The sequence below is a fragment of the Ambystoma mexicanum genome, chromosome 2q (genome assembly GCF_040938575.1).
Source record: "Ambystoma mexicanum isolate Mex_15411 chromosome 2q, UKY_AmexF1_1, whole genome shotgun sequence".
Lineage (NCBI taxonomy): Eukaryota > Metazoa > Chordata > Amphibia > Caudata > Ambystomatidae > Ambystoma > Ambystoma mexicanum.
In genome coordinates, this window is record NC_090924.1 from 248,014,981 (window position 1) to 248,042,884 (window position 27,904).

The window sequence follows — 27,904 nt, forward strand, 5'->3', positions numbered from 1 at the left end:
AGAGAAGGAGGAATGGCGCTCCCCCATTTTAGAAAATATTACCAGGCAGCACAGCTTAAAGTTCTGAGGGAGTGGGTGGGGGAGGATCCGCAACAGATATGGGCCAAACAAGACGGAACAGTAGCAAGGACCCCACTGGTAGAACTTCTCTGGAAACAGAGACAGCACAGGCACGAAAATCTAAGGCTAAGCGAAATTATGAAAACCACGCTGGAAGCATGGGATAGCCAAACAAAAAAAGGCATAATGACCACGGCGATTGGACCCTTTACACCCATCTGTAGAAACCCACTATTTCCACCGGGGATGGAACAAGGGGCATATGACACCTGGGAGAAGGTGGGCATTACTAAAATAGGCGAGATGTTTGTGGACAAGGAAATCATCTCCCTGGAGTCGTGCTTGGCAGACACGAGAATCCCTAAAAGCGATAGATATAGATATGAACAGCTAAAGCACTGGCTAAACTCTCCGATAATCACCGAGGCAGCAACCAGGGACCTTACAGGGTTCGAAACATACATCATATCCAACACGGGGGGAAAAAAAGTGGGTATCAACTTTATACAAATACATAAACTCACAAGGGGAAAGCATTAAATGGTCATACAGAATAAAATGGGGCAGAACATTGGGGGTGGAACCAACGGATAAACAATGGGAAGACCTATGGAAACAGATCCCCAGAATGACCCGTTCGGCACAAACTAGGGAGATGTGGGTCAAAGTTATGACACAGTGGCACTACACTCCAGAGAGGCTCCACTCAATGTACCCCAACACATCCAACCACTGCTGGAGAGGATGTGACGAAGTGGGAACATGGAGACACATATGGCAGGACTGTAAAGGCATTAGACCCTTTCGGGAAGAAGTGAAAAACGAGATGGGCAAAATATTCCCGGATGTGGGGTTGATGGGGAAGTAGTGTGGCTCTGTGGAATCAGAGACGATACAGCAAGGCAATACAGCAAAACGCAGTGGAGATCTTTCATGGGACTACTCATAGCAGCTTGGACCACCATTGCACAGAACTGGAAAAATAAAAATACCACACTGAACTACACCTGGCTACAGAAAGTATGGGCCCATATAACAATGGAGAAAATTACTCACAAACTTCAAGGAACAGGAGACAAATTTGTAAATGAATGGGAAGGGACCCTGCAATACCTCCAGTCAGACTTTATGGAACAATGGTGCCCCCATAACATAAAAATCTCAGACATATTCAACGCATAACAGGATCCCTGGACAAAATGACTCCATCCGACCCGTGGGGAGGGAGGGGGGAGGGGGGAGTTGAATGTTATAAGATTCAATGTTATCTTTTTTCATGTAATATCTATGTAAAACTAATAAATACAAGTTTTTTTTAAAAAAAAAAAAGTAAAGAAGGATCACAAGAGAGCAGCAGCCAACCAGGACGTGCAATCTTAAAGCCCGGGAAGTGTAAAGTAGACGCCAGCTGGACAACAGGGATATCGGAACTCCTATACCCAGTGGCGCAGGCAAAGTCCAGGAGAACAAAGGCTGAAGGACAGAGGCGCTCAAAGCGAGGATGGCACCTACATTGTACATAAGATAGTGGAGCCTGCGACCGAGGGGCGACAGGCACTGAGACACAGAGAATGCCGTGCAACAAACCAAAGAGAAGCCAGACCCGGAAGAATCAGCCAATCGTCCTTCAAGTCCAGAAGGAAACAGGCAACGCATTGAGACTGGTAGGGGAAGAGGAACACAGGAGGCAGAAACCCTGCATGGCTATAGTGAGTTGAAATACCCTCCTTTTCGTCACAATACTAGGCGAGAGTGGGAACCAAGTGTGTCCCACAAAGAGACAGAAAAACAGGGTTAAGGGCACAAACCAAAATAGTGGGAAATAAGTTCAACATCCACTTCCTCATGGCAGTATTTGTCCAGTACTTGGCAGGAGAGTGAACCAAGGCTGCCAAAACTAAAGCCTAAGAAAGGTCATGGGAAGGGAGACATTCCCCGTGGTGTTTCAAACTGTGAAGCAAAGCCAAGGAAGACCAGGAGAAGGGAGGCATTCCCCTGGCGGTTGTACTCGCAAGAGAAATCAAGCCAGTGCTCCAGGGGAAGGGAGTAATTCCCCCTGGGATAAAGAAATTGTGAACTTTCTGAAGCAGAGGGTTGGAGGATCATTGTGCAACCTCGTCCAGGTGACGCAAGTCATTCTCCTCAACCAAGAACATTGGTCCAACCTTTAGTTTTAAGTGTAAGGGAAAGAAGAATGCTTTTTGACACAGGACAGTGGACCATTGATTTACACAGACATTCTAACCGAACCCTTAGTATTTTAGTTGAGGCAGGGAAACCCCTCCTAAGAGTTAGGCAGTTAGGTTTTCTCTTTATTTGCATTGCTAATCAATGTCTAAGGCAATCACTATGCCACCTGTGTGTCAGTCTCCTCCTTCTGTACCTTTACACTTGCCATAAAGTGTTGAATATCTGCATTTGTTTGTCTCAAGCGGGTTGTTAAATTCCGAGTATGGGTTAACCAATTACATTCATTGTTGATGCAAATTCCGAAAAGGTTTACGGAAACAACTTGCTTCAGCTATATTTTGCAAATTAAAAGGTTGGGTACGACCTAATTTTCTGTTTTCAAACAACCATAGTCTTAGATTTGGCAAAATTACTTTCATTTTATGTTTCGCCATAAATGATGCAAAAGCTTCTGCAAGGCTTTAGGGGTTCTTCGTATAAGTAGGACATTGTTGGGATATGCTAAACATGGCATTAGACGTCTCAAGACACATGGGACGTCCGATGTTAGAATCGGTCTGAAAGGCCATTTAAGTATAAACTAAATAGAATTGGCACTATTACACAGCCTTGTCGCACACTCAAGTATATCCCAAAACTTGTAGTTCTACTCACTGATTTGTGTTAGTGTACAAAGGCTGTTGTATTGGAGTAAAGTTGTACAATAATACTAAGGTCTCCAACTACGGTTAGGGATTTAAGATTATCCCATAATAAGGACCTATTCATTCTATCAAATGCAGTCGATAGGTCCATGAAGGCCAGATAGAGTACCGTTCCTTTGTCTTCTGTATATTTCCCAAAGAACATGGACACATTTAAACATTGTTTAGCAGTTTCCACTGATGTTAGAAATCCCAATTGTTGGTCTGTTAATATACCATCATCAACCCATTGAGAATTTCTCCAGCACAAATGTCCCTAATAGTTTACGTGAGACATCACTCAGGAAAATGTATCTATAACCATCTCGAACGGTCTCCCTTTTTGAAAATTGGTACTATTGCATTTGATGTACATGTCGCCGGTAGTACATGCTGTTTCAAAATTGATTTGAGCAGCTTAATACTTTAGCCCATAACTTCAAGTCTACTTTGCCCGGAAACCCATCTGCCACAAGCTAGCTCATTTATGAAGCCTTCTATTACAATTGGGTTTATTTAATCAATGAAAGATTGAGCACGTGGGGCAAATCTTTCACTAACCGAATCACTCCCAATGTTCAAAGTGGAAGTCTTCTAGATATTGCTATAATAGGCATGTCAAACGAATTAGAACCAGCAATATTTGAGCCTAATTCGTTATTGGTTTCAGTGGACATACCTTTCGTGACTAATTTCAAGTATGTTCTGAGACTTTACTGCTATATGTTTTCTTTAATTCTTCCCATGCCTTTAGTTGATATTCTCTTACCTCTTTCTTGAGTTTGTTTGCATATTCTCTGAGCATTGATTATTTCCTGCTAGGTAGCTATCTGGGACTTCAGGATTAGTTATGCATTCTGTCTGTAGTTCCTACATCTGTAATCAAACCAACTTTCAAGCGGTTTGTAGAAGGTATTCTTTAATAGTTTAGCTATCAGACAATATAGCATTAAGATTATCAAAAGAATTTACCACCCAAGCACGGTCACTGTCCCCTACTAGACAGGTTGCTAGATCAAGGAAATTGGACATAATTTGTGAGGTAATATTTGCACCTTTCCCTTGGGTCCATTTTACCCATACCTTATTGTTTGCCAATTCCAGGTGATTTAAAATTACATAAAGCCACAGTATGCAGCTGCCCATATAAAAGGTAAGTGTGCACACTAGCAGATGGTGATCGCTTTCAGTTCAAATGATTACTCCAAAATCGTTTTACCCTCCACCAATCTCACAAAAATGTAGTCAATTGGGCACAATGGTGTACGTACAAACGTGCCTTTAGCAGGTTGGTCCCCTTCTAACCTACCATTCAAGTTTAACATATTGTGCTTGGCACACAATTGAATTTAAAATCTTGATTGTTGACATAATTAGTCTGTGTTAGCATTGTTTAAATGTCACTCTTCCAAATCTTAGTTATAGAATCTTAGATTGCCAGATCGTGAATTGATGTCACCCATCATAACCACACATGAGCTACGTAGCACACAATCGTTAATTCCCTCCAATATGGAGTCCAGGGCTATTATGCACATTTACAAAAGCTCTGACATATCTCTTTAGAGGTTCTAAAAGGTATTAATTGGATGTTTTCCGTACAGAAGGGGGAAGAGAGGGAATTCTACAACCAATGCCTTTGAAATCAGAAATATATCGCATTTGGATGTCAATTATGAATGTATGGTCAAATGGAAATCAACTGAACTTCAAGCGGCGACAGAACCATAAGAGACTAAGGGCCTCATTACACGGAAGGCGGTAAACCAAGGTGCTAATAGCACCTTGGTCCATGCCGGTAAATTACTGGTACCGCCATGGAGGAAAGGGGAATTACCGCCCTATTCCAAGGTTGGCAGGACGGTAATTCCCCCATCCTCCATTGCCCTTCCCCATTCCCATTTTTGCCCCATAGGGCATAATGGGAATGGGAAGGAGCCAATTACGGTACCGCAAATTGCGGTACCGTAATTAGCACCCTGGTCCCTTTCCGGGTTCGTTTTTTAACGCTTGCTAAAAGCAGGCGTTAAAGTACCAACCCGCAAAGGGACCTCGTAATAAGGCAGTAAGGGTTAACGGTCACCGGTAACCTTACCGGTGACCGTTAACCCTTACTGCCTACCGTGTAATGAGGCCCTAAGTCCAACCAAGGAGGGGTGGGAATAATATCACAACTAAGCAGCTAACCTGGAGGCTTAGTACTAGCCTCACAATTCTTTTTCACTGAGGCGGGAAGTCAAACTTTAACTGTGAAATGGGGCCCCACTGATGTTCGCTTAAACGGGAAATCTTGTTTGTAATCCTAGTACTCCTCATTGGCATCTTTGTTAAATGCACAAACACAGAATAGGTCAGCCAATCAGCAGGATCTCGGATCACCATTCTTAAGATAAAGCTAAATCTGCCTTTTCAAATTAGAAAATAAATCCAGACTTGTTTTTTTCTTTCCTTAACTGTAGCGGTTTAGTCATATCCCTGATGCCATGACATTGGATGCTCCCTACAGGATGTCGGAGCCAGCAACCATAAAGTGCCAGAGAGAAGGATAAATTACTTACCTGTAATGTTCTTCCTACGGATTCTCCTTCCACAGGTTTCTCATCTGGATAGCTATTTCCAGCATCTGCTGTTCTCGGAACACTTTGTCAGATCGTATAGTGAAGCTCGACATTCATCTTCTTCGACACTACCTTCTCAACTCCAGACATAACGTCATACCTGTATAAATAGCACACACTATAATGCAGCTCCCCCTTCTTTAACGCATGTTCAGCTGCCACGGGGAAACACAACTAGGGAGAATTTAAAGCAGTACGACTGCGAAAAATACCAATCAATAATTTCATTTTTTATTTTATTTTTTAAAACCAAGAAAAGACTTCCATCTCCTTTTCACCCTCCAAGCACACAGGGATTCATCCTACCCCTAGCCCCCCAAGAAAGACTTCCCTGTTTCTTCCGCATCCAGAAAAGTGGCAGGATGGGAGGGTGATGAGGAATATGTGGGAGGAAAATCCATATACAAGACATTTCTATTAAGTACATTTTCCTTCAATGGATTACATCCTACTACAGAAAGACTCCAAAAGCAGCATGAAAGCACACTACAAAATGAAATTCTGCAAAGCCCCCTTCCAAAATAGGCTTCTCTGCCAGCCAACAAATTGCCAGCCAACAAATCTAAAGTATAGTGCTTCGAAAGAACTGTGCAACAAGCGCCAAGTTGCAGTGCAAAAGATTTAATTCAATGGGACCCCTAGCTGCAATGCAGAAAAGGCTGCCTCCACTATGGTGGAATAGGATCCAAGCCCAGGTGCCACCTCCTTGCCCTCTTTCTCACAATATTCAGATAAACACAAAACTATCCAACCTGGTAAGAATTGTTTAATCACAGCGTGATCTAACCGTGTCTGAGAAAAACAAACAGACGATTGTCCTGACGGAACAGGTCTGTCATGGCTGTATAAAAGAGCCCTCCTGTGATCCAACCTAGGAAGCCTCTCCTCTTTCGAACAAGTACTTTGATCTTTTGGCTAGTATGAAACTGGAATGCAACTTCAGACAAAAAGGCCTAACCCAAAGGTTGAGCCTCAATCTTATACCTTTTTATCTTTATCTTTGGATGCATATCATTTATGCAGCAACTTGACAGAAACCAGAACACATCTTTTGATTTGTATCTGCCCAAGTGAAAATGCAGACCAAAGAGGAGCTGTTTGAAAACTGACATCTATTCTAAGTGCTGTGTGCACTGAGCCTGTCGGAAAGAAGCAGCATGTGGTGGGATAAGCAAGGTTTTCTTTCTGTTGAACTTAGCTGTTTTTGTAGATGTTCATGGTACAAACAGAAGCATAATGCATACATATTTATTTTCCTAGCAATTTACGATATCAGTAATAAGTTGGAACACTGAATTATGATTGGAAAGTGTCATTTGTAACAAATTGAGTTTTTTTCTCTCTGTAAATACAGGATTGCATTTCACAAAATTATTGTTATGAGTCCCGATTGTTAGGGAGTTAAGTTCACCCATGGTAAGACTTTAGAAGACTCACACTTGGGACACAGGCTCAAACTCTTAGTATAGGCCTGAATCACACACGTTTTGTTGGTATGTATATATAGGATAAATTACGCACCGTAATCATATTTCTGATGGAACAAGTTACTTACCTGTAACTGTTGTTCTGCAGCATGGGTCTGGCATGGATTCACATGCTCATGAATATTCCCCGTCGTCAGGCTGGGAATCCTCAGTAAAGAAAAAACCAGTATCAGTTTCGTTTCTGATCTGTCTTTCGTAGTAGTAACCAATCACTGGTCTCTGCGTCATACTGACCACAGCCAATGACTGCCCTCTACCTAAGCCCCGCCTCTGGCAGCCATCTTCAGATTTGGAAGCACGTGAAATGGCAGTATGACCAAGTGAAGAGCCGCAGAGGGGTAGGCGGGAGGGTTCGCATCTGAATCCATGCCAGACCCATGCTGGAGAACAACAGTTACAGGTAAGTAACTTGTTCCTTCTCCAGCATGGGGTCTGGCATGGATTCACATGCTCATGAATAAAGAATACATAGCAGTACGCACATGCACAACCACGGGAGGTGGCAAAGGCTCAACATTAAGCATTACATCAAACTCACATCAAGCAATCTTACCTCCTCATAAGGCTCACCTCAGGCGAACAGGTTGCGCAGCACTGCTTGGCCGACCCTGGACTCCTCCCTGGAATCCCGATCGACGCAGTAGAATTTCGTGAAGGTGTGCGTCGACCTCCACGTAGCAGCCCTGCATATGTCCAGCAGGGGCACACCAGAAAGGAACGCCGTGGTAACAGCGATTGCTCTGGTGGAATGGGCTCTCGGACGGCCAGGCAGCGGTCGGTTTGCCAACCGATGACAGTACATGATACAGCCGGAGAGAACATCTGGAAATGGAAGCCTTCGAGAGAGCCTTCCCCTGATTGACAGGTCCAAAGTTCACAAAGAGTTGTGACGTCTTCCGAAAACACTTTGTGCGGTCCACGTAGAACTTCAGCGCTCTAGCCACATCAAGCGAGTGCAAAGTCCTCTCAGCCGGCGACGAAGGGAAAAACACAGGCAACACCAAGGGTTCGTTGAGGTGGAAGTCCGACGGCACCTTGGGCATGAAGGAGGGGTGCGTCCTGAGCACCACCCTCGTGTCGTGAAAAGTCAAGTATGGTGGCTTGCAAGATAGGGCCTGGATCTCTCCCACTCGTCGTGTGGAGGTGATGGCTACAAGAAACGCTGTTTTCCACGACAGGAACTTCAACGGGGCCGAGTGCACAGGCTCGAACGGAGGTCCCATGAGCTTGGTCAGCACCACGTTGAGCTCCCACGCCGGGGCCGGAGCCTTCACCGGCGGGAACGATCTGAACAGTCCCTTCATGAACTCTTTCACCAGTCGATGAGACCACAAGGACGTCCGCCCCGTGGTTCTGGTGTATCGGGAGATCGCAGCAAGATGAATCTTGATGGACGCGCGTGCCAGTCCAGCCTTGGCCAGCGTCAACAGGTACGGCAGCACTTGGGGGGCCGTAATCCCTAGAGGGTTAATCTTCTGTGCGTGGCACCAGACAGAGAACCTCTTCCATTTGTGTCCGTAGCATTTAAGAGTCGAGGACGCCCTGGCCTTTGCAAGAACCTCTCTGCAATCGGCCGGTGTGTCGTATCCCCCAAACTCTAGCGCTGCAGGAGCCAGGCCTGCAAGTTCAGCGACTTCGGGTCGTGGTGGAGGATGGCGCCTCCTTCCCTGGAGAGCAGATCCGCGTCCACTGGCAGCTTGATTGACAGGGACGCTGACAAGTCCAGAAGGTCCGGGAACCATATCTGCCTCGGCCACGCAGGTGCGACGAGGATCATCCTGCACCGTGACCTCTTGAGCTGGTTGATGAGCCGGATCAGCAGTGGCAGAGGAGGGAACGCGTATAGGAACAGGCCTTCCCAGGGGAACGAGAAAGCATCGCCCATGCTCCTCGGCTGGGGAAACCTGCTGGCGAACCTCCGGCACTTGGAGTTCGTCGCCGTCGCGAACAGGTCGATCTAGGGTGTGCCCCACCGTTGGAAGAGGCAATCCACTAGATCCTGCCATAGTTCCCACTCGTGGAACGAGCGCAGCTCCCTGCTGAGTGAGTCGGCGATGGTGTTTTTTATCCCCGCCAGATGAAACGGCACCAGAAACATCCTTTGGGCGACGGCCCAATGCCACAGGTCCTGCGCCTCCTTGGACAGTGCTGGGGACCTGGTTCCGCCCTGTTTCCTGATGTAAAACATGGAGGTGGTGTGCCCTGGAGGGACGGAAGGAAGGACCCGAGGGCCCAAAACACTGCACGGAGCTCCAGGACGTTGATATGGAGGGACTTCTCCGTCGGGAGCCAAAGGCCTCTCGCGTGCAGATTTCCGGTGTGCGCTCCCCACCCTTCCAGGGAGGCATCCGTGGTCACTGTCTCCTGGTGGCCTGGGGTCTGGAAGTCCATGCCCGCCGTCAGATGCGCGCGGGTGCCCCACCACCGGATCGCTCGTCGGAAACTCTCGTCGAGTGTGATCCTCTCCTCGAAGTTACCTGTCGTTTGGATCCAGCGCGTGTCCAGGAACTCCTGCAACGGGCGCATCCGGAGCCTGCACATGGGGATGAGGTAGATGCAAGAAGACATCATTCCGAGGAGGGACTTGATGGACCTCACCTTGGCCGCGTCGGCAACCAACATCCGCTGTACCTTGCCCAGGATGGCCCTGGTCCTTTCCTCCGACGGGGAGGCCAGAAGGGACACTGTGTCGAGCTTTGCTCCCAGAAACAGTGCGACTTGCGCGGGTACCAGGTGGGACTTGGCGTAGTTCACGGAGAATCCCAGGTCCGTGAGAAGTTGGACGGTCCTTGCCGTGTGCTCCACGGCGAGCTCCCTCGTCTTGGCTCGGATGAGCCAGTCGTCCAGGTAGGGGTAGACGTGGATCCCCTCTCGGCGCAGCTGCGCCGCCACTGGTGCAAGGCACTTGGTGAATACCCTGGGTGCCGACTGTAGACCGAAGGGAAGGGCTCTGAACTGATAGTGACGCCCTTGGACCACGAACCTGAGAAATTTTCGGTGCCCCTTTAGGATGGGAATATGGAAGTAGGCATCCTCCAAATCCAACGACGACAGGAAGTCGCCCTCCTCCAGCTGACCCAGGACGTGCTGGAGGGTGACCATCCGGAACTTCTGCGCCTTGATGAACTTGTTCAGCCGTCGTAGGTCTAGGATGGGGGTGCCATCCTCCCGTCTTCTTCTTCACGAGGAAGTATCTTGAGTAAACTCTGGAGCCCCGAAGCCTCTTTGGGACGAGTTCGATGGCGCCCTTCCTGAGCATCGCCTTTACCTCCAGGAGAAGCTGAGGGACGTGAAGCTCTTTCCTGGCCACAGGGGGGACGCGCGGGCACCTTCTTTGAAACTCGAGCGTGTGACCCTGGGCTAGGGCGTCCAGCACCCAACGGTCGGTGGAGATGGACTCCCACACGCTGACGAAGCTCGCCAGCCGGCTACCCACCGGGGTGCTTTGGTGGGGGCCCGACCCCACGGCCGGTTCAATCCTGCTTAGACGAGGCTTTGCCGCCTTGACCCCCTTGGCGACGACGGCGGAGTCCGCCTGACTTGCCTCGTCCCCTGTAAGCTTCCTGAGACGACGAACGGGCCGCTTGACGGTAGGTGGAAAATCCGCCGCCGGAACCTTTGGAGGCGCCCTTGCCTCCGCCGCTCCGAAAGGGCGGCCGCCGTTGCTGGAGAACCCCGAGAGCCCGGGCCGTCTCTGTGTCCGCTTTAATGGCTTGAAGGGAATCGTCCACTGTTTTCCCAAACAGGTTGTTCCCATCGAACGGCATGTCCAGGACTCTGGTCTGTACGTCTTGACGGAAGTCAGTAGCCTTGAGCCATCCACGCCGCCTAAGGCACACGCCGTTGCCCAACTGGCGAAATCCAGTGTCGGCGATGTCCGTCGCAATTGTGATGGCGTGGTCCGACGCCACCTCACCTTCCTGCAAGATCTCCAGGGCATCCGCCTTCTTGTCGTCCGGTAGGAAGTCCAGCAGGGGAGCCAGTTTGTACCACAGCTCCCTGTCGTAGCGGGCTACGATAGCTAAGGCGTTGGCCGCCTTAATCGTCGTCGCTGCAGACGAGATGACCCTGCGCCCCATCGTGTCCAATTTCTTTCCCTCGCCGTCCGGCGGGGAAGTCGACGTGGAGGCCGCACCCCCCCCCGCTTTCTTCCTGGCCGACGCGGAGACGACGGAGTCCGGGGTAGGCTGTGCGCGGAGGCACAAGGGGGCCGCGTCCGGGACCCGGTACTTCTTCTCGTTCTCGTACTGGTCTCTTCTAGCCGGCGTCGTGGATGGGTTCTTGAGGAGGGCAAGGCTCTCGTCCCAAATATTGTCCAGCAGAGGTACCGCGAGGACCGTCTTCCTCTTGGCCTCGCGCCGCTGATAAAGGAAACCTTCCTTCTTCTCAGGGCAGAGCTGGAAGAGCTCGGATGCCCTGGCGATCATGGAGTGAAAAGATCCAATCTCGTCGGGCGGGGAAGCCCGGGTGGGAGGTGACGACGGCGGATCCTCGTCGTACACCTCGTCGTCCATACCCATCGCGGCCGTGTCAGTCCCCGTGTCATCCCCTCTCCCCGTTGATCGGATGGAGAGTCGGTGGAGCTTGAGGCTCTTTTGACCGAAAAAAACAAAGTTTTTGAGAAAAAACGTGAAAAAATAGCACTAACGCTCGAGAGCAATAGCACGAGGATCCCAACACATGAACGTGCAGTAAAAATCTGAAGATGGCTGCCAGAGGCGGGGCTTAGGTAGAGGGCAGTCATTGGCTGTGGTCAGTATGACGCAGAGACCAGTGATTGGTTACTACTACGAAAGACAGATCAGAAACGAAACTGATACTGGTTTTTTCTTTACCGAGGATTCCCAGCCTGACGACGGGGAATATTCATGAGCTGTGAATCCATGCCAGACCCCATGCTGGAGAAGCTTGTATCTTCTTAAATTGACATGCTGTGCATAGGCCGACATCTAGCGGAAGCTGCAGAGTATTACAGTTCTTTTCGAAATTTGAAAAGGGACCTCGACAGCGCGTGCCAGTAATACTATCCCTAGTGTTACGTCCACTGTACCCATGGTCCTTCAAAGGTCTAGGTCCCTCAGATTGTTTTGTTTCCGACATGAGGTAGCATGAAGTGTAGCCTGAGTACAGGTGTATCGAAGCATCTATTTATCAGACAAGCTCATAAAGCATACATGCACCTTCTCGCCAAGGGGAGGAAGGGTGGGCACATGTGAATCTAAGCAGATACAAGCATCAAAAATACGATTACGGTGACTAATGTATCCCTTCTGAGGCTTGTGAAATCTGCTTAGATCACATGCTGTGCATAGATTAGCAAGCAGTGTTAGGAGAAGGTGGTGGGGTGTGAGAAGGTTCATTGGCAAACAGATGTTTTAGAACCGCTAGTCCCACCTGTGTATCTGCTTTTTAATGGGTGTCATGGCAGTAGTGCTGAGTGAAAGTGTGTATTGAGCTCCATGTAGCTGCCTTGCAAATGCTGTCTAAGGGGATATTTGCAATAAAAGCCAGAGTAGCTCCTGTGCTCCTTGTGGAGGGAGGTCTTGGCGTGAAAAGCAGGGTTTTGTTTGACAGAGAATAGCACAGTTGTGTACATTCGACTATCTGTCTGGAGGTGGCATTTTTGGAAATGTGGTCTCCTTCTCTGCCTGGTGCTATGGAGACAAACAGTTGATCTGTTTTTCTTAGTGGTCTGGTCTTGTTTACATAGTAAAGGACCGCCCTCCTTACATCTAATGTATGGAGTTTTACCTCAGCTGAGCTCTTTGGGTTCTGGAAGAAAGCAGCTAGCTCAATGGACTGGTTCACATGTAATTTAGAGATGAACTTGGGAGAGAACCTACCATGTGTACGTAAAACCAATTTGTCTTTGTGTATGACAAAGAAAGGATCCTGCACTGACAATGCTTGCAATTCACTAACTTTTCTTATGGAAGTAATTGCCACTAAGAAGGCAGTCTTGTAAGTCTGGTGTTTAAGACTTGACTTGTGCATCAGCTCAAACGGGGGCCAGGATCCCATCCTGGCGATGTGTTTGAAATTGGAGGGCAGAGTCTCTTTACTCCCTCCATGAATGCTTTGATGACCGGCATCTTCCACCATAATATTTTATTGTGGGAGGTGGTGTAAGCCGATAAGGCCACCAGGTGGACCTTTATAGAGTTGAATACGAACCCCGAGTATAGCAAGTGGAGCATATAATTTAGAATGTGGTATTGGATACATTGTTTAGACTGGCACCAAATTACAAATCTTCTCCACATGTCGAAATAACAGCGTCTAGTGTTTGGCTTTCGTACCTCCCTGAGGATATACATACACCTCTGTGGTTGGTTAAGATGTCCAAACTCTAACTTCAGGAGCCACGCTGCCAAGGTCGAGTGAGGTTGAGGGTGCACTGTTAATCCCGTGTTGAGTGAGTAAGTTGGTCTGGCACAAGAGTTTGATGGGATCGCACATCGCCAGTTTGTGCAGATGTGGATACCATGACTGTCTTGCCTACATAGGCCTACATAGGATCAACTAGGATGAGCGTCACTTGTTCCTTGTGAATCTTGTTCACCACCTTATTCATAAGCGGAGTCGGAGGGGTGGGGGGAAGCGTAAACAAATCTCCCTGACCAGTTCATCCATAGGATGTTCCCCATGGAACCTGGTTGGGGGAACCTGGACGCGAAGTTTGGGCATGGTTTGTTTTAGCTTGTAGCAAACAAGTCTAGCGTGGGGAAACCCCACTGCGAGAAGAGGTGATCTACGACCCTGGTGTCTACTTGCCACTCGTGTTCCTCTGGTAGGGGATCTCTGCTCAGTGAGTCTGCCAGAGAGTTTAGTTCCCCTGGAACGTTTTGTGAGGATAGGAATATCTTCCGTTTGAGTTTCCATTTTTCGAATTTATTGAGCTAGTTTGGTCAGATTTGGAGAACGTGTGGCACCAAACTCTCAGGAGTGGGGTGTGTGGATAGGTAGCTGGGGTTGCTAAAGGATGGGTGGTATTTCTTAGTCAACGACTTGTTGACCGCCAGAAGAGATTCCGGGGTGTTCCAAGCAGCAGCCACCCTTTTCTGTAATGCCATGTTAAAAGGCAACACTGGGTCAGTGGACGGACCCTGATCTAAAATGTCAGTCAGGTCATCCTGATCGAATTCAACTGAAGGGACGGACCACCCCAGGTACCCCATAACCCTCGACATCTACCTCCAATAGGAGGATTCAGCATGAGCCCCAGTCTCAGGCCTGCCAAACTCCATCTCAGGAGATGTGTCCAGGCCACTGGCATCATGTAAAGACTGACGCAGATTTTCCAGCTGACTGTCCTCAGAAAAGGAACAAGTTACTTACCTGTAACTGTTGTTCTCCAGCATGGGTCTGGCATGGATTCACATGCTCATGAATATTCCCCGTCGTCAGGCTGGGAATCCTCGGTAAAGAAAAAACCAGTATCAGTTTCGTTTCTGATCTGTCTTTCGTAGTAGTAACCAATCACTGGTCTCTGCGTCATACTGAACACAGCCAATGACTGCCCTCTACCTAAGCCCCGCCTCTGGCGGCCATCTTCAGATTTGGAAGCACGTGAAATGGCAGTATGACCAAGTGAAGAGCAGCAGAGGGGTAGGCGGGAGGGTTCGCATCTGAATCCATGCCAGACCCATGCTGGAGAACAACAATTACAGGTAAGTAACTTGTTTCTTCTCAAGCATGGGGTCTGGCATGGATTCACATGCTCATGAATAAAGAATACATAGCAGCACACACATGCACAACCACGGGAGGTGGCAAAGGCTCAACATTCAGCTTTACATCAAACTCATATCAAGCAATCTTACCTCCTCACCAGGCTCACCTCAGGCGAACAGGTTGCGCAGCACTGCTTGGCCGACCCTGGACTCCTCCCTGGAATCCCGATCGACGCAGTAGAATTTCGTGAAGGTGTGCGTCGACCTCCACGTAGCAGCCCTGCATATGTCCAGCAGGGGCACACCAGAAAGGAACGCCGTGGTAGCTGCGATCGCTCTGGTGGAATGGGCTCTCGGACGGCCAGGCAGCGGTCGGTTTGCCAACCGATGACAGTACATGATACAGCCGGAGAGCCATCTGGAAATGGAAGCCTTCGAGAGAGCCTTCCCCTGATTGACAGGTCCAAAGTTCACAAAGAGTTGTGACGTCTTCCGAAAACACTTTGTGCGGTCCACGTAGAACTTCAGCGCTCTAGCCACATCAAGCGAGTGCAAAGTCCTCTCAGCCGGCGACGAAGGGAAAAACACAGGCAACACCAAGGGTTCGTTGAGGTGGAAGTCCGACGGCACCTTGGGCATGAAGGAGGGGTGCGTCCTGAGCACCACTCTCGTGTCGTGAAAAGTCAAGTATGGTGGCTTGCAAGATAGGGCCTGGATCTCTCCCACTCGTCGTGCGGAGGTGATGGCCACAAGAAACGCTGTTTTCCACGACAGGAACTTCAACGGGCCGAGTGCAGAGGCTCGAACGGATGTCCCATGAGCTTGGTCAGCACCACGTTGAGCTCCCACGCCGGGGCCGGAGCCTTCACCGGCAGGAACGATCTGAACAGTCCCTTCATGAACTCTTTCACCAGACGATGAGACCACAAGGACGTCCGCCCCGTGGTTCTGGTGTATCGGGAGATCGCAGCAAGATGAATCTTGATGGACGCGTGTGCCAGTCCAGCCTTGGCCAGCGTCAACAGGTACGGCAGCACTTGGGGGGCCGTAATCCCTAGGGGGTTAATCTTCTGTGCGTGGCACCAGACAGAGAACCTCTTCCATTTGTGTCCGTAGCATTTAAGAGTCGAGGACGCCCTGGCCTTTGCAAGACCCTCTCTGCAGTCGGCCGGTATGTCGTATCCCCCAAACTCTAGCGCTGCAGGAGCCAGGCCTGCAAGTTCAGCGACTTCGGGTCATGGTGGAGGATGGCGCCTCCTTCCCTAGAGAGCAGATCCGCGTCCACTGGGAGCTTGATTGACGGGGACGCTGACAAGTCCAGAAGGTCCGGGAACCATATCTGCCTCGGCCACGCAGGTGCGACGAGGATCATCCTGCACCATGACCTCTTGAGCTGGTTGATGAGCCGGATCAGCAGTGGCAGAGGAGGGAACGCGTATAGGAACAGGCCTTCCCAGGGGAACGAGAAAGCATCGCGCCCATGCTCCTCGGCTGGGGAAACCTGCTGGCGAACCTCCGGCACTTGGAGTTCGTCGCCGTCGCGAACAGGTCGATCTGGGGTGTGCCCCACCGTCGGAAGAGGCGGTCCACTAGATCCTGCCGTAGTTCCCACTCGTGGCACGAGTGCAGCTCCCTGCTGAGTGAGTCGGCGATGGTGTTTTTTATCCCTGCCAGATGAAACGGCACCAGAAACATCCTTTGGGCGACGGCCCAATGCCACAGGTCCTGCGCCTCCTTGGACAGTGCTGGGGACCTGGTTCCGCCCTGTTTCCTGATGTAAAACATGGTGGTGGTGTTGTCGGTGAAGATCCTCACCACCTTGCCCTTGAGGGACGGAAGGACCCGAGGGCCCAAAACACCGCACGGAGCGCCAGGACGTTGATATGGAGGGACTTCTCCGTCGGGAGCCAAAGGCCTCTCGCGTGCAGATTTCCGGTGTGCGCTCCCCACCCTTCCAGGGAGGCATCCGTGGTCACTGTCTCCAGGTGGCCTGGGGTCTGGAAGTCCATGCCCGCCGTCAGATGCGCGCGGGTGCCCCACCACCGGATCGCTCGTCGGAAACTCTCGTCGAGTGTGATCCTCTCCTCGAAGTTGCCCGTCGTTTGGATCCAGCGCGCGTCCAGGAACTCCTGCAACGGGCGCATCCGGAGCCTGCACATGGGGATGAGGTAGATGCAAGAAGCCATCATTACGAGGAGGGACTTGATGGACCTCACCTTGGCCGCGTCGGCAACCAACATCCGCTGTACCTTGCCCAGGATGGCCCTGGTCCTTTCCTCCGACGGGGAGGCCAGAAGGGACACTGTGTCGAGCTTCGCTCCCAGAAACAGTGCGACTTGCGCGGGTACCAGGTGGGACTTGGCGTAGTTCACGGAGAATCCCAGGTCCGTGAGAAGTTGGACGGTCCTTGCCGTGTGCTCCACGGCGAGCTCCCTCGTCTTGGCTCGGATGAGCCAGTCGTCCAGGTAGGGGTAGACGTGGATCCCCTCTCGGCGTAGCTGCGCCGCCACTGGTGCGAGGCACTTGGTGAATACCCTGGGTGCCGACCGTAGACCGAAGGGAAGGGCTCTGAACTGATAGTGGCGCCCTTGGACCACGAACCTGAGAAATTTTCGGTGCCCCTTTAGGATGGGAATATGGAAGTAGGCATCCTCCAAATCCAACGACGACAGGAAGTCGCCCTCCTCCAGCTGACCCAGGACGTGCTGGAGGGTGACCATCCAGAACTTCTGCGCCTTGATGAACTTGTTCAGCCGTCGTAGGTCTAGGATGGGGCGCCATCCTCCCGTCTTCTTCTTCACGAGGAAGTATCTTGAGTAAACTCCGGAGCCCCGAAGCCTCTTTGGGACGAGTTCGATGGCGCCCTTCCTGAGCATCGCCTTTACCTCCAGGAGAAGCTGAGGGACGTGAAGCTCTTTCCTGGCCACAGGGGGGACGCGCGGGCACCTTCTTTGAAACTCGAGCGCGTGACCCTGGGCTAGGGCGTCCAGCACCCAACGGTCAGTGGAGATGGACTCCCACCCGCTGACGAAGCTCGCCAGCCGGCCTCCCACCGGGGTGCTTCGGTGGGGGCCCGACCCCACGGCTGGTTCAATCCTGCTTAGACGAGGCTTTGCCGCCTTGACCTCCTTGGCGACGACGGCAGGGTCCGCCTGACTTGCCTCGTCCCCTGTAAGCTTCCTGAGACGACGAACGGGCCGCTTGACGGTAGGTGGAAAATCCGCCGCCGGAACCTTTGGAGGCGCCCTTGCCTCCGCCGCTCCGAAAGGGCGGCCGCCGTTGCTGGAGAACCCCGAGTGCCCAGGCCGTCTCCGTGTCCGCTTTAATGGCTTGAAGGGAATCGTCCACTGTTTTCCCAAACAGGTTGTTCCCATCGAACGGCATGTCCAGGACTCTGGTCTGTACGTCTTGACGGAAGTCAGTAGCCTTGAGCCATCCACGCCGCCTAAGGCACACGCCGTTGCCCAACTGGCGAAATCCAGTGTCGGCGATGTCCGTCGCAATCGTGATGGCGTGGTCCGACGCCACCTCACCTTCCTGCAAGATCTCCAGGGCATCCGCCTTCTTGTCGTCCGGTAGAAAGTCCAGCAGGGGAGCCAGTTTGTACCACAGCTCCCTGTCGTAGCGGGCTACGATAGCTAAGGCGTTGGCCGCCTTAATCGTCGTCGCTGCAGACGAGATGACCCTGCGCCCCATCGTGTCCAATTTCTTTCCCTCACAGTCCGGCGGGGAAGTCAACGTGGAGGCCGCACCCCCCCCCCCGCTTTCTTCCTGGCCGCCGCAGAGACGACGGAGTCCGGGGTAGGCTGTGCCCGGAGGCACAAGGGGGCCGCGTCCAGGACCCGGTACTTCTTCTCGTACCGGTCTCTTCTAGCCGGCGTGGTGGATGGGTTCTTGAGGAGGGCAAGGCCCTCGTCCCAAATATCGTCCAACAGAGGTACCGCAAGGACCGTCTTCCTCTTGGCCTCGCGCCGCTGATAAAGGAAACCTTCCTTCTTCTCCTCAGGGCAGAGCTGGAAGAGCTTGGATGCCCTGGCAATCATGGAGTGAAAAGATCCAATCTCGTCGGGCGGGGAAGCCCGGGTGGGAGGTGACGACGGCAGATCCTCGTCGTACACCTCGTCGTCCGTACCCGTCGCGTCCGTGTCAGTCCCCGTGTCATCCCCTCAAGTCGTGGACGGGGAGGAGGGCTGAACGGGGCGCGACGGCTGAAAGGGAGGTGGAGGGTGAATCCTTCTTTTCTTAGGAGGGGGGCTGCCCCAAGGGCCTGGTTCCGGGTCCCCCGACGGGAGTGGCTCCTCCACTGGTAACGGCAGTCTCGTCCTTATCTCTGAGCATAAGGACTGCATAGCCAACAAGATGGCCGCCGAGTTGTCTTGCGGCGCTGGTAGAGGGGAGTCCGACGGGCGGTCAGGGGCCCCGTCGGTACCCTCGACGACGTCATCGTCTCCTGCGTCGGGATCCCTCCCGACGGGCTGGTCTTCTTCCATGCCAACGCTGTGGCTTAAGACCTCGATCAGTTCCTCCTCAGAGGTTGAGGCCGAATCCACGACGACCCCCTACCCCCCCTTTTTTTTTCTCCGTCGGAGGTTTCACAGGGGTCCTGTCGATGGGCATAAAAGAGGACTCCCTCCGCGGTGGCAGGGAGACTCTGAGCCCTGAGGTCGCCACCACTGGTGTAGCCTCCACAGGCTGAGCCAGGGCCGCCGCGACTGTCACGATAGAGGCCTTGGCCGGATGGATTAAGGCTTTCACCACCTTAGGTGCGCTCACTGCCTTCTCCTTGAGGGGGGGGGACACTGCCTCGCTCCCCCTCTGCCTTCGAGCTCGACCGGGGCCTCTCCAGGAGCTTCGCCGGGTGCTCGGCCTTCCTCTTACCCGACCCAGAGCGTTGGCTCGTGGTTGATGGTGCCGGGGAGGGCGTGCCCTGCCTGGCGCCCGTAGAGCCCGACCATTCGGCGCTCCCGGTGCCAGCGGACTCGCGGTGCTTGGCCTTGTGTTGGACCCCCGTCGCCGGGGCGTCCTCAAAGGTCTTAGAAGACCGCTTGGATTTCTTCCTCTTCTTCTCGCCGGACAGGCTCTTCCCTTCCAGCCAGTTGGCGAGGCGTTGATGGCGGTCCTTCATGGTCCGCTCCGACATGTTGCCGCAAAACGCACAGTCCTTCTCCACGTGCGTCTTGTCTTCATGTAGGCAGTAAAGACAAAAGGAGTGTTCGTCTTCCTTAAAGACATTCTGCAGCTGGCATCCAGGGCAGACCCTGAACAGCTTTCCGGGCGTCGAGCTTCCCTTCTCCTGGGCCATGACCGAGATGGGCCTGAGAAACTTCTGGAATCCTCCAAAAGCGTAGCTCGACGAAATCTTCACCCTTGAGGGGCGTAGACGAATCCGACACGGGTCCCCGTTGATCGGATGGCGAGTCGGTGGAGCTTGAGGCTCTTTTGACCGAAAAAACGAAGTTTTTGAGAAAAAACGTGAAAAAATAGCACTAACGCTCGAGAGCAATAGCACGAGGATCCCAACACATGAACGTGCGGTAAAAATCTGAAACTGGCTGCCAGAGGCGGGGCTTAGGTAGAGGGCAGTCATTGGATGTGGTCAGTATGACGCAGAGACCAGTGATTGGTTACTACTACGAAAGACAGATCAGAAACGAAACGGATACTGGTTTTTTCTTTACCGAGGATTCCCAGCCTGACGACGGGGAATATTCATGAGCATGTGAATCCATGCCAGACCCCATGCTGGAGAAGACCATGTAAGGAGCTTCAGGAGTGTCACCAGGAGCACCAAAAGGCTTGAACTCCACATCAGACCCCTCCTCATCCTCTGAAATTTCTTGTAGAGTGAAATAACTCTCTCCTAGGTACAGGAGTAGACCTGGAGACCACAGGGGGCCTCAGTCTTAAGACAGAGCCTTTCTCAGAGGTTCCACAGCTCTAGGGGCCTCCATGGCGCAGAGGGCCTGGTCGAGGGCAAGGCCCGACAGCCACACTCGATGGGCACAGCGCAGACTGGGAGACACCTTCCCAGGCTTAGACGGTCTCGCCAGGGACCAGGACCTCGACCTGGATCTGGCACATCTCTGGTGATCTAGCGGAGCCTTGTCCGAACAGGACCTCGACTGTTCCCGATGCTTATCGCGCTGACTACCAGGGCCCGAAGGCACACGAACGTCGGACCAACACCGTTGCGTGCCGGCTTCAATCAAAGGCGCGGACAGGGCAGTGCCCTGAGAGTGAAAAATCTCCGAAATGTTCTCCCTGTATATCTCCCACTCCTACGGAGTAGAGGATTTAGTGGGGCAAGCCACTTTACTCGCATAGTCATCAATCGACACAGATGGGGAAGGCGACCAGTGACGCCACTTCCGGGAGTGCCTCGACGAGGACGAGTGGTGAGAACCACTCTGGGATCGAGATCGCCTAGACTCCTTCCGACGGCGAGAGTCACCGCTCGAGTCGTCGGTGGAAAGACTTCTTGGATTTATGGGGTTTGGATACCCGACCTACCTGCAACTTCCCCTTACGCTCCCGCAAGGCTTTGGCAGTTAACGACTGGCACTTTGAGCAGTCGCCTGTGTCGTGGCTCTAAACCAGACATCACAAGCAGATACAGTGCAGGTCCGTGATGGACATCTTGGACTTACAGTCCCTGCACTTTTTAAAGCCCGACCGCGAAGGTCAGAGGGGTAGAAGAAGATATTATCGAAGTTGATAACACGAGGCGCGCCAAGTTCTCGTAGCAAACACGTTTGCGGAAAAAACAGAACCGAGGCTACGGGCGTTGCACGTCCTACTTATAACATCCAATGACGTCACGCTCAACGGACGCCTTCTGTAACGCTCACCTGACTCCCACGGGGGCGCTGGCCTGGTTCGCGCTGCTGTGACCTCGTCTAAGGTGATGCGCAGGGTTCGGAAGACGGACTGGACCGGGCCCCAGATCTGGCTTGTCTGACTCGCAGAAGTATCCTTCTGTAGGTGAGAATATGGGGTTAACTGTCTGCGGGGTAATGCAATCGGCCTCCCACTTACCCCTCTCACCCTCCTCAAAACCCTTCTGTGCTTCCCCGTAGCGTCTCACCTTAGGGTCTGGAAGGACGAGCTCTCCATCCTGCTTCTGATGCAGGGGCGCGTTGGTATCCAGTTACGTCACTGGATTTTCGGATGGGTGAGAACCAAACTTGCTTGGCTTCCAGGTAAGTTTTCTATAAGTGGTTCCCCTTGTGACCATGCATTAATGTTCTAATGCTAGTGTCTTTTTCCCCATAGGGGCCGGGGTACGGAATGCCAGGGAACAGGCACCGACCCGAGGTGAGCGGTGAAATCCTTGTGGAAATCAGATAAGTCTTTAATGAGTGTTTTGGTAATGTCTTTTCATTCACTCATTAACGCTGATGTCTTTTTCCCCTTAGGGGCCGGGGTCCGAAAATGCCTGGATGCGGCGCGGACCCGAAATGAAAAGGGAATGACCCAACAGGTAAGTCTTGACATGGAGTTTTAGCTTCCCTTTTCCCTTCTTTCTCTCACCTTTGTTCTTGTCTTTTTCTCCCTAGGCGCGGGGGCGCGACTGCGAATCCGGATGGTCGCTGCTGAACATGGAGGCACCCTGTAAAGGTGAGTAGAATGCGGCGCTACAGCGATCGATGCGATGTGCTTTTAAAAATAAATGTCTTCCTTTTCAGGATTGTCGGCGAAATGTCTCTGGGATGCAGATTTAGCAGGTGAGGCCTTTTCCTTCTTCTGTTCTCTTGTTCCCTTCCTTTGCAGGTGATTCAGGATGCTGGCATGTGTGGCAGAAGTCAAGATGCAGGAGCAGACACGGTGAGCGTCCAGCTGCTAGATGCAGAACAACGCGAAGCACGTGTGGCTGATCGGTTGTGGTTTAAATAGCCTTGGAAGAAGTTCCTAGAATGTGTCCTTCCTCCAATCAGGTATGTATCCTTCCCCGACCACGCCCGGGTGGTAAATGAGTCCCACAGGTAAAGTAGTTCCTTTCAGGCCTCAAGGAGGCCGGGGTTCTGCAGCATGGTCTGCATCAGGTAAGTGCACCCAAACACTTTCATAATGAGCCTGGCGCCTATGGCGCCAGGACTGACGTTTTCTATGAGCCTGGAGCCATAGGCGCCAGGACGCTGTCCAAAGGGCCCCTATAAGGGGTTGCTGGGACCTTCCCCGGGGACTTGATGTCCGCTTTCGGGGACGCAGGGCCTGAGCCGGCTCCCCGGGAGCGGGCATCGTGACACCTTCGAGGGACATCGACCCGACGCCATCGATGCAGGACGCCATTTGCCAAAAAATTTCCGAAGCAGCACAGCTGTGGACGTTACATGTCAAAGATGTGGCATATGTTGGAGGACACAATCCATTCCAAATGCAAGATGTGCCCATTTATCCAAGAAGTCTAGCTATGCTGACTACTCTAGACAATCCCCCCTGTGGATATTCCCTGTACATATTTAAAAAAACATACAAAATCAGGATTCTAGACGTTTTATAATTCTTTTAAGGTCCAATCAACTTCTAACTTGGGTGCGTGGAATAGTATTTATATGAGGATTGTTTGTGTAGATTGTGTAAAACAGACGTTGTCACCCTGAGGTATCTATTAACTAATTGTTACATGCTTATCTCTCTTTATGAAATGGCCTATGGTGCTCGGGTGGATTTTATTCAAACTAATCAATTTTGGTCTTATATTTTTATGGCAGAAAATCTGGTTATGAACTTTACTGTGTATTATTTGTGGTAAGAAATTACTAAGAATATAGGAGGGTGATCTGTCAACAGTTTTAGCTTTGATGTACTCCATTTATTGTAGTCATTTGGATATTGTATGTAATTTTGTGAAATGTATTTCAAACAGTTGATTTTATCTAATTTTGAATGTGTAAAAGGTTTGATTTAACCAATAAACCCAATATAAAAAAAAAATATATAAAATATATATACAATATATAATACATTACTCGCCATAATATTATTTCTGATGCGTATATCTGCTTAGATTCACATGCTTTGCATATGCCGACATCTAGTGGAAGTTGCAGAGTATTGCACATTAGGTTTTTGAAGTTCGAAAAGGAACGTTGCCAGGGCATGACTAATACTATCCCTAGTGTGATGTACCCTGTACCCATGATCTCTCATGCGTCAAGGTCCCTCAAATTATTTGTTTCCGACAAGAGGGAGTGCAAGTTGTAAGCGTGAAGTATAAGTAAAGACAATGAGGTGTGACAGATCTATGCTTCCCTCCCCCCCAAAACACCTTCTAATCCAAGAGTGGAAGAAGGGCGGGCTAATGTGAATCTAAGCAGATACAAGCATCAGAAATATGATTACAGTGAGTAATGTACCCCTTCTGAGGCTTAGCGAGCAGTACTAGAAGAAGGAGATGGGTTATTAGAAGGTAGTGCTGCAAAGAGATGTTTCAGCACAGCTTATCCCACTTGTGCATCACTGTTAGGCAAGATTGTGTGCAGTACCCTTTGGGAGACTACAGCATCCTTGTCCTCCTGGCAATAGGGAACCCAACCTTTAGTGTAAGTCTGTACTACAGAGGTTGGTAGTGTGGCTGAGCAGCCAGGCTTATCTCAAGAGGGGTCAATGTGAGCGGTACAGTTTCACAGCAACAGTTATTCAAATAAATACTTATACTCAAGGTTTCTTGATTAAACAATTATTAATTTAACAGTCAAGTTATATAAGCTTTCTTCAGAAGGGAGTAAAACATGTAACACTTATAATACACTTCATAACACACTCTGTATCTCTAAATCAGATGATACCCATTGGGGATGGCACACAGACACTTCCATTCCAACACCCTCAGGTGACTTAAATAGCTAGGACACGGGACATTGATTTATCACTGGTACATTTAGAGCAATACTGAGTTTGGGTATAAAGGATTAGATAGAGGAATAAAACAATGGTTAATAAATAATTAATAAACTGTTAAGTACTTTTTAAACCATCCAATGCAAAGTAAATTAACCCTTTCCTGGAGGAAAGGCAAAGGCACAAAGTCAGAGGTAAGAAGATTCTCTCAGGAAGCCAGGACAGTCAATGTTAGTTGAGCAGAGTCTAGGGGAGCTGAAGATCTTCTTTGCAGGTAAGTAAAAGTTTTGCACAAGGTTGCTCTTGAAAAGTTTATAGAAATAAGATTCACTTGAAGAGCCACAAGCTGGGAGGCTTATGAGGTGCAAAGCTGCAAGCAGCACTGCAAGGGCAACCAAAACAAGTCTCAACTGAGAACAAGTAAGGCTACACAACAAGAGGTAATTCCTCTTAGGTTTACAGTACCTTTGGTTAGTAGAAATGGTTCCAGCCGGCTTCTGTTCCTGTGTGGCTCTGCAGATCCTGTTCCTGGGTCTTGTCGTGAGGACTTCTGGGGACTCCTGCAACACAATGGGAAGGCCGGCGGCAGCAAAGGTCAAACTTCAATTCAGCAGCACTTCGCGGTTTCAGCTCCTCGCGTCTCAGCAAATCGCACCATCGCGGTCTCTTGGATACCACTCTAGACTTTCCTCGCATCTGGGGTCCAGCACTATTTTGAGGTGGCTCAAGTCCGGAGGCTCTTCCTGGCGTTCGGGTCCAACTTAAAAGCGATGCACTCAATCTGGTGTTCCTCTCCATGGCACTTTGTTTCCAGCAGCAGTGGAAGTACAGCCAGCTTTGAGAGGATGTCCAGACAATTTCACTTTGGGGTTATTGGTCCCACCAACCCAAGGGGAGAAGTCATACTTGCGGGGCTTCTCTAGTCGAGGCGAATTCGGAGCTTCAGCACAGCAGCAGGGCTTCACCGGGCAAACCAGCGGTCCAGGAGTTGCAGCAGGTGCCTCTTCCAAGTTCCTCTTCAGATTCCCTTGTCCAGTGGTCGACTGCCTTCCAAGCCAAAAAGCCTTGTCTTTTATGCCGGTTTCTCCCATTCATTGCAGCCTAGCTGTCAATCACACAGCAGGGTGGCTGTCCTCCAGCCAATCACCCTTGGGCGCATTCCTGTAACCAAGGAGTTTAAGCACAGGGAGTTTTGGGCACCTCCCTCACTTCCTGCCCCTGCCAGCCACGCTGGAGCCAGAGGATGGCTTCACTCGTGAATCCAGCCAAAGACAAAACGAACAAAGGTACCAAACCTGGTTTGGTATGCAGAGTAAATCTCAAGAGGGACCTTTCCAGCAAGAAATGGCGTAAAAAGACTGCGGCCATTTTGACAGAATGGGCAACCATGGGTGCCTTAACGCAGCTACGAGTGCAGCCCGCAGTAAAAACACACAATGGTAGTAAAAGGTAAACCAGTGCCACCAGCAATTAATTGTAGAAAGGGTAACAAACATGATGTTACATAAGAAACTAGACAAAGGGGATACTAAGTAACCCCTCCAGCAACCTATGGTAAGTTATTGTATGTTGGGTCTAAAAAGTTACAAAATGTAAGTAAAGCCAATTTCACTTTACTGCTCTTGGAAACGGTTTCACCAAGAGAAGGAATTTAAACCTTTCGGAGATCTAAGAGACTTCCCTGTGTCACTGCACTGAAAGTGCTTTTGGTCACAATGTAAAGATGATGCCTATGGAATTTGTCAGACTCCAAAGTCAAAAGAAACAGTACAAATCACAGAAACATAATGCAAGAGTGGGAAAAAGGTCTCACTCTCTCCAGGTTAGAAATTAAAAGTCCTAAAGTCCAGCAAAACGAGCTGGGTGTCTCTAAGGTAGAAGGGGATTAGCACATTTCTGAGAATTCTCCCTAACAATCACCCCTAGAATGTATGTCCAGACAGTAATGTTGGGTGAAGGTGTGTACTGCACTCAAGTGGCAGCCATGCAAATCACATCTAGAGGCACGTTTGCTATTAAAGGCTAAAGTTGCCCAGTGCCCAGAGTTGAGTGTGCTCTGGGCTTAAAGGGCAACGTTCTCTTGGCAAGAGATGAACAGAGTTGGATGCAGTTGACAATCCATTTAGAAATCGCAGCTTTAGAGATAGGGGCCCCCTTCTCTTCCAGCTGCTACAGATACAAAGAAACAATCTGTCTTTCTGATCAACTTTATCTTTTGAAGGTAGAACATGACAGCTCTGCGTACATCCAGTGTAAGTAGACTTCTCTCTGCTGCGTTGGTTGGGTTTTGGTAAAACGTGGGAAGGTCTATACTTTGACATGGAATTTTGATATGAATTTGGGTGAGAAGCGAGGATGTCAGCGTAGCACCACCTTGTCTTTGTGCATAACTACGAGGGGTCTTGCAATGACAGAGCTTGTAGTTCACAAACCCTTCTGATAGAAGTAACAGCTATTAGGAAGACCGTTTTGTATGTAAGGTGTTTAAGGCTGGCTTTGCGCATAGGCTCGAAGGGAGGTTCCCATGAAACTTGTGAGTATGACATAGATGTCCCAGCCGGTAATAGGGTTAGAGATGGGAGGGTACACCTTTATGACACCCTCCATGAAAGCCTTAACTACGGGCACCTTCCACCATAACATTTTATTCTGAGACATGGTGTAAGCGGAGAGAGCCACTAAGTGTATTTTGTGGCAGTTAAATACTAATCCTGAGTCAAGTAAGTAGAGCAAGTAGTGGACTATATTGGTCGGTGAACAGTCGGTTGGATTGAGAGACCATGTTCTGCACAATAACGCAAGGCGTTTCCATTTGTTAAAATAGCAGTGTCTTGTGTTAGGCTTATGTGCCTCCTTGAGTATTTCCATGCATCTTTGGTCTAGTTTAAGGTGGTCAAATTCTATGACCTCAGGAGACAAGATGCAAAGTTCAGCTTTGGAGGGCATGGGTGCAGCGTTGTTCCCCGATCACGGTTCTATAAGTTGTCAATGCAGGGTAGTTTCATGGGAGGACACAGTGACATAATTTCTAGGTGCGAGAACCAGGTGTGGGGGGCCCACATTGGAGCTATTAGAATAACAAAGTTACTCACCGTAGTGACTACCTTACTCCTAGTCCATAGTCCCCTTTCCTCCATACTTGTGGGACATTCCGTCCTTCGGACGGGACCGGAGCACTTTTGATAAATTGCATCAAAATTGATTTTTTTGGTCTTTCTTCTCTTTTTACGCGTGGTACCTCACACGGCCGTAACCCCGCTCTCCCGAGTTCTGTCCCTGCGCATCACCCTTCAGTCCTTTTCTATCGCCAGGTCTGTGACCATTTAAGCAATAATAGAGGACACTTATTAGAG

General features: G+C 50.4%; 1 protein-coding gene across 1 annotated transcript in view; it reads right to left on the reverse strand.

Moving 5' to 3' along the window:
• GET4 (guided entry of tail-anchored proteins factor 4) overlaps nt 1-27,904 on the reverse strand; it is a 621,709-nt gene that overhangs the window by 8,676 nt on the left and 585,129 nt on the right. The gene's annotated exons all lie outside the window — the stretch shown is intronic.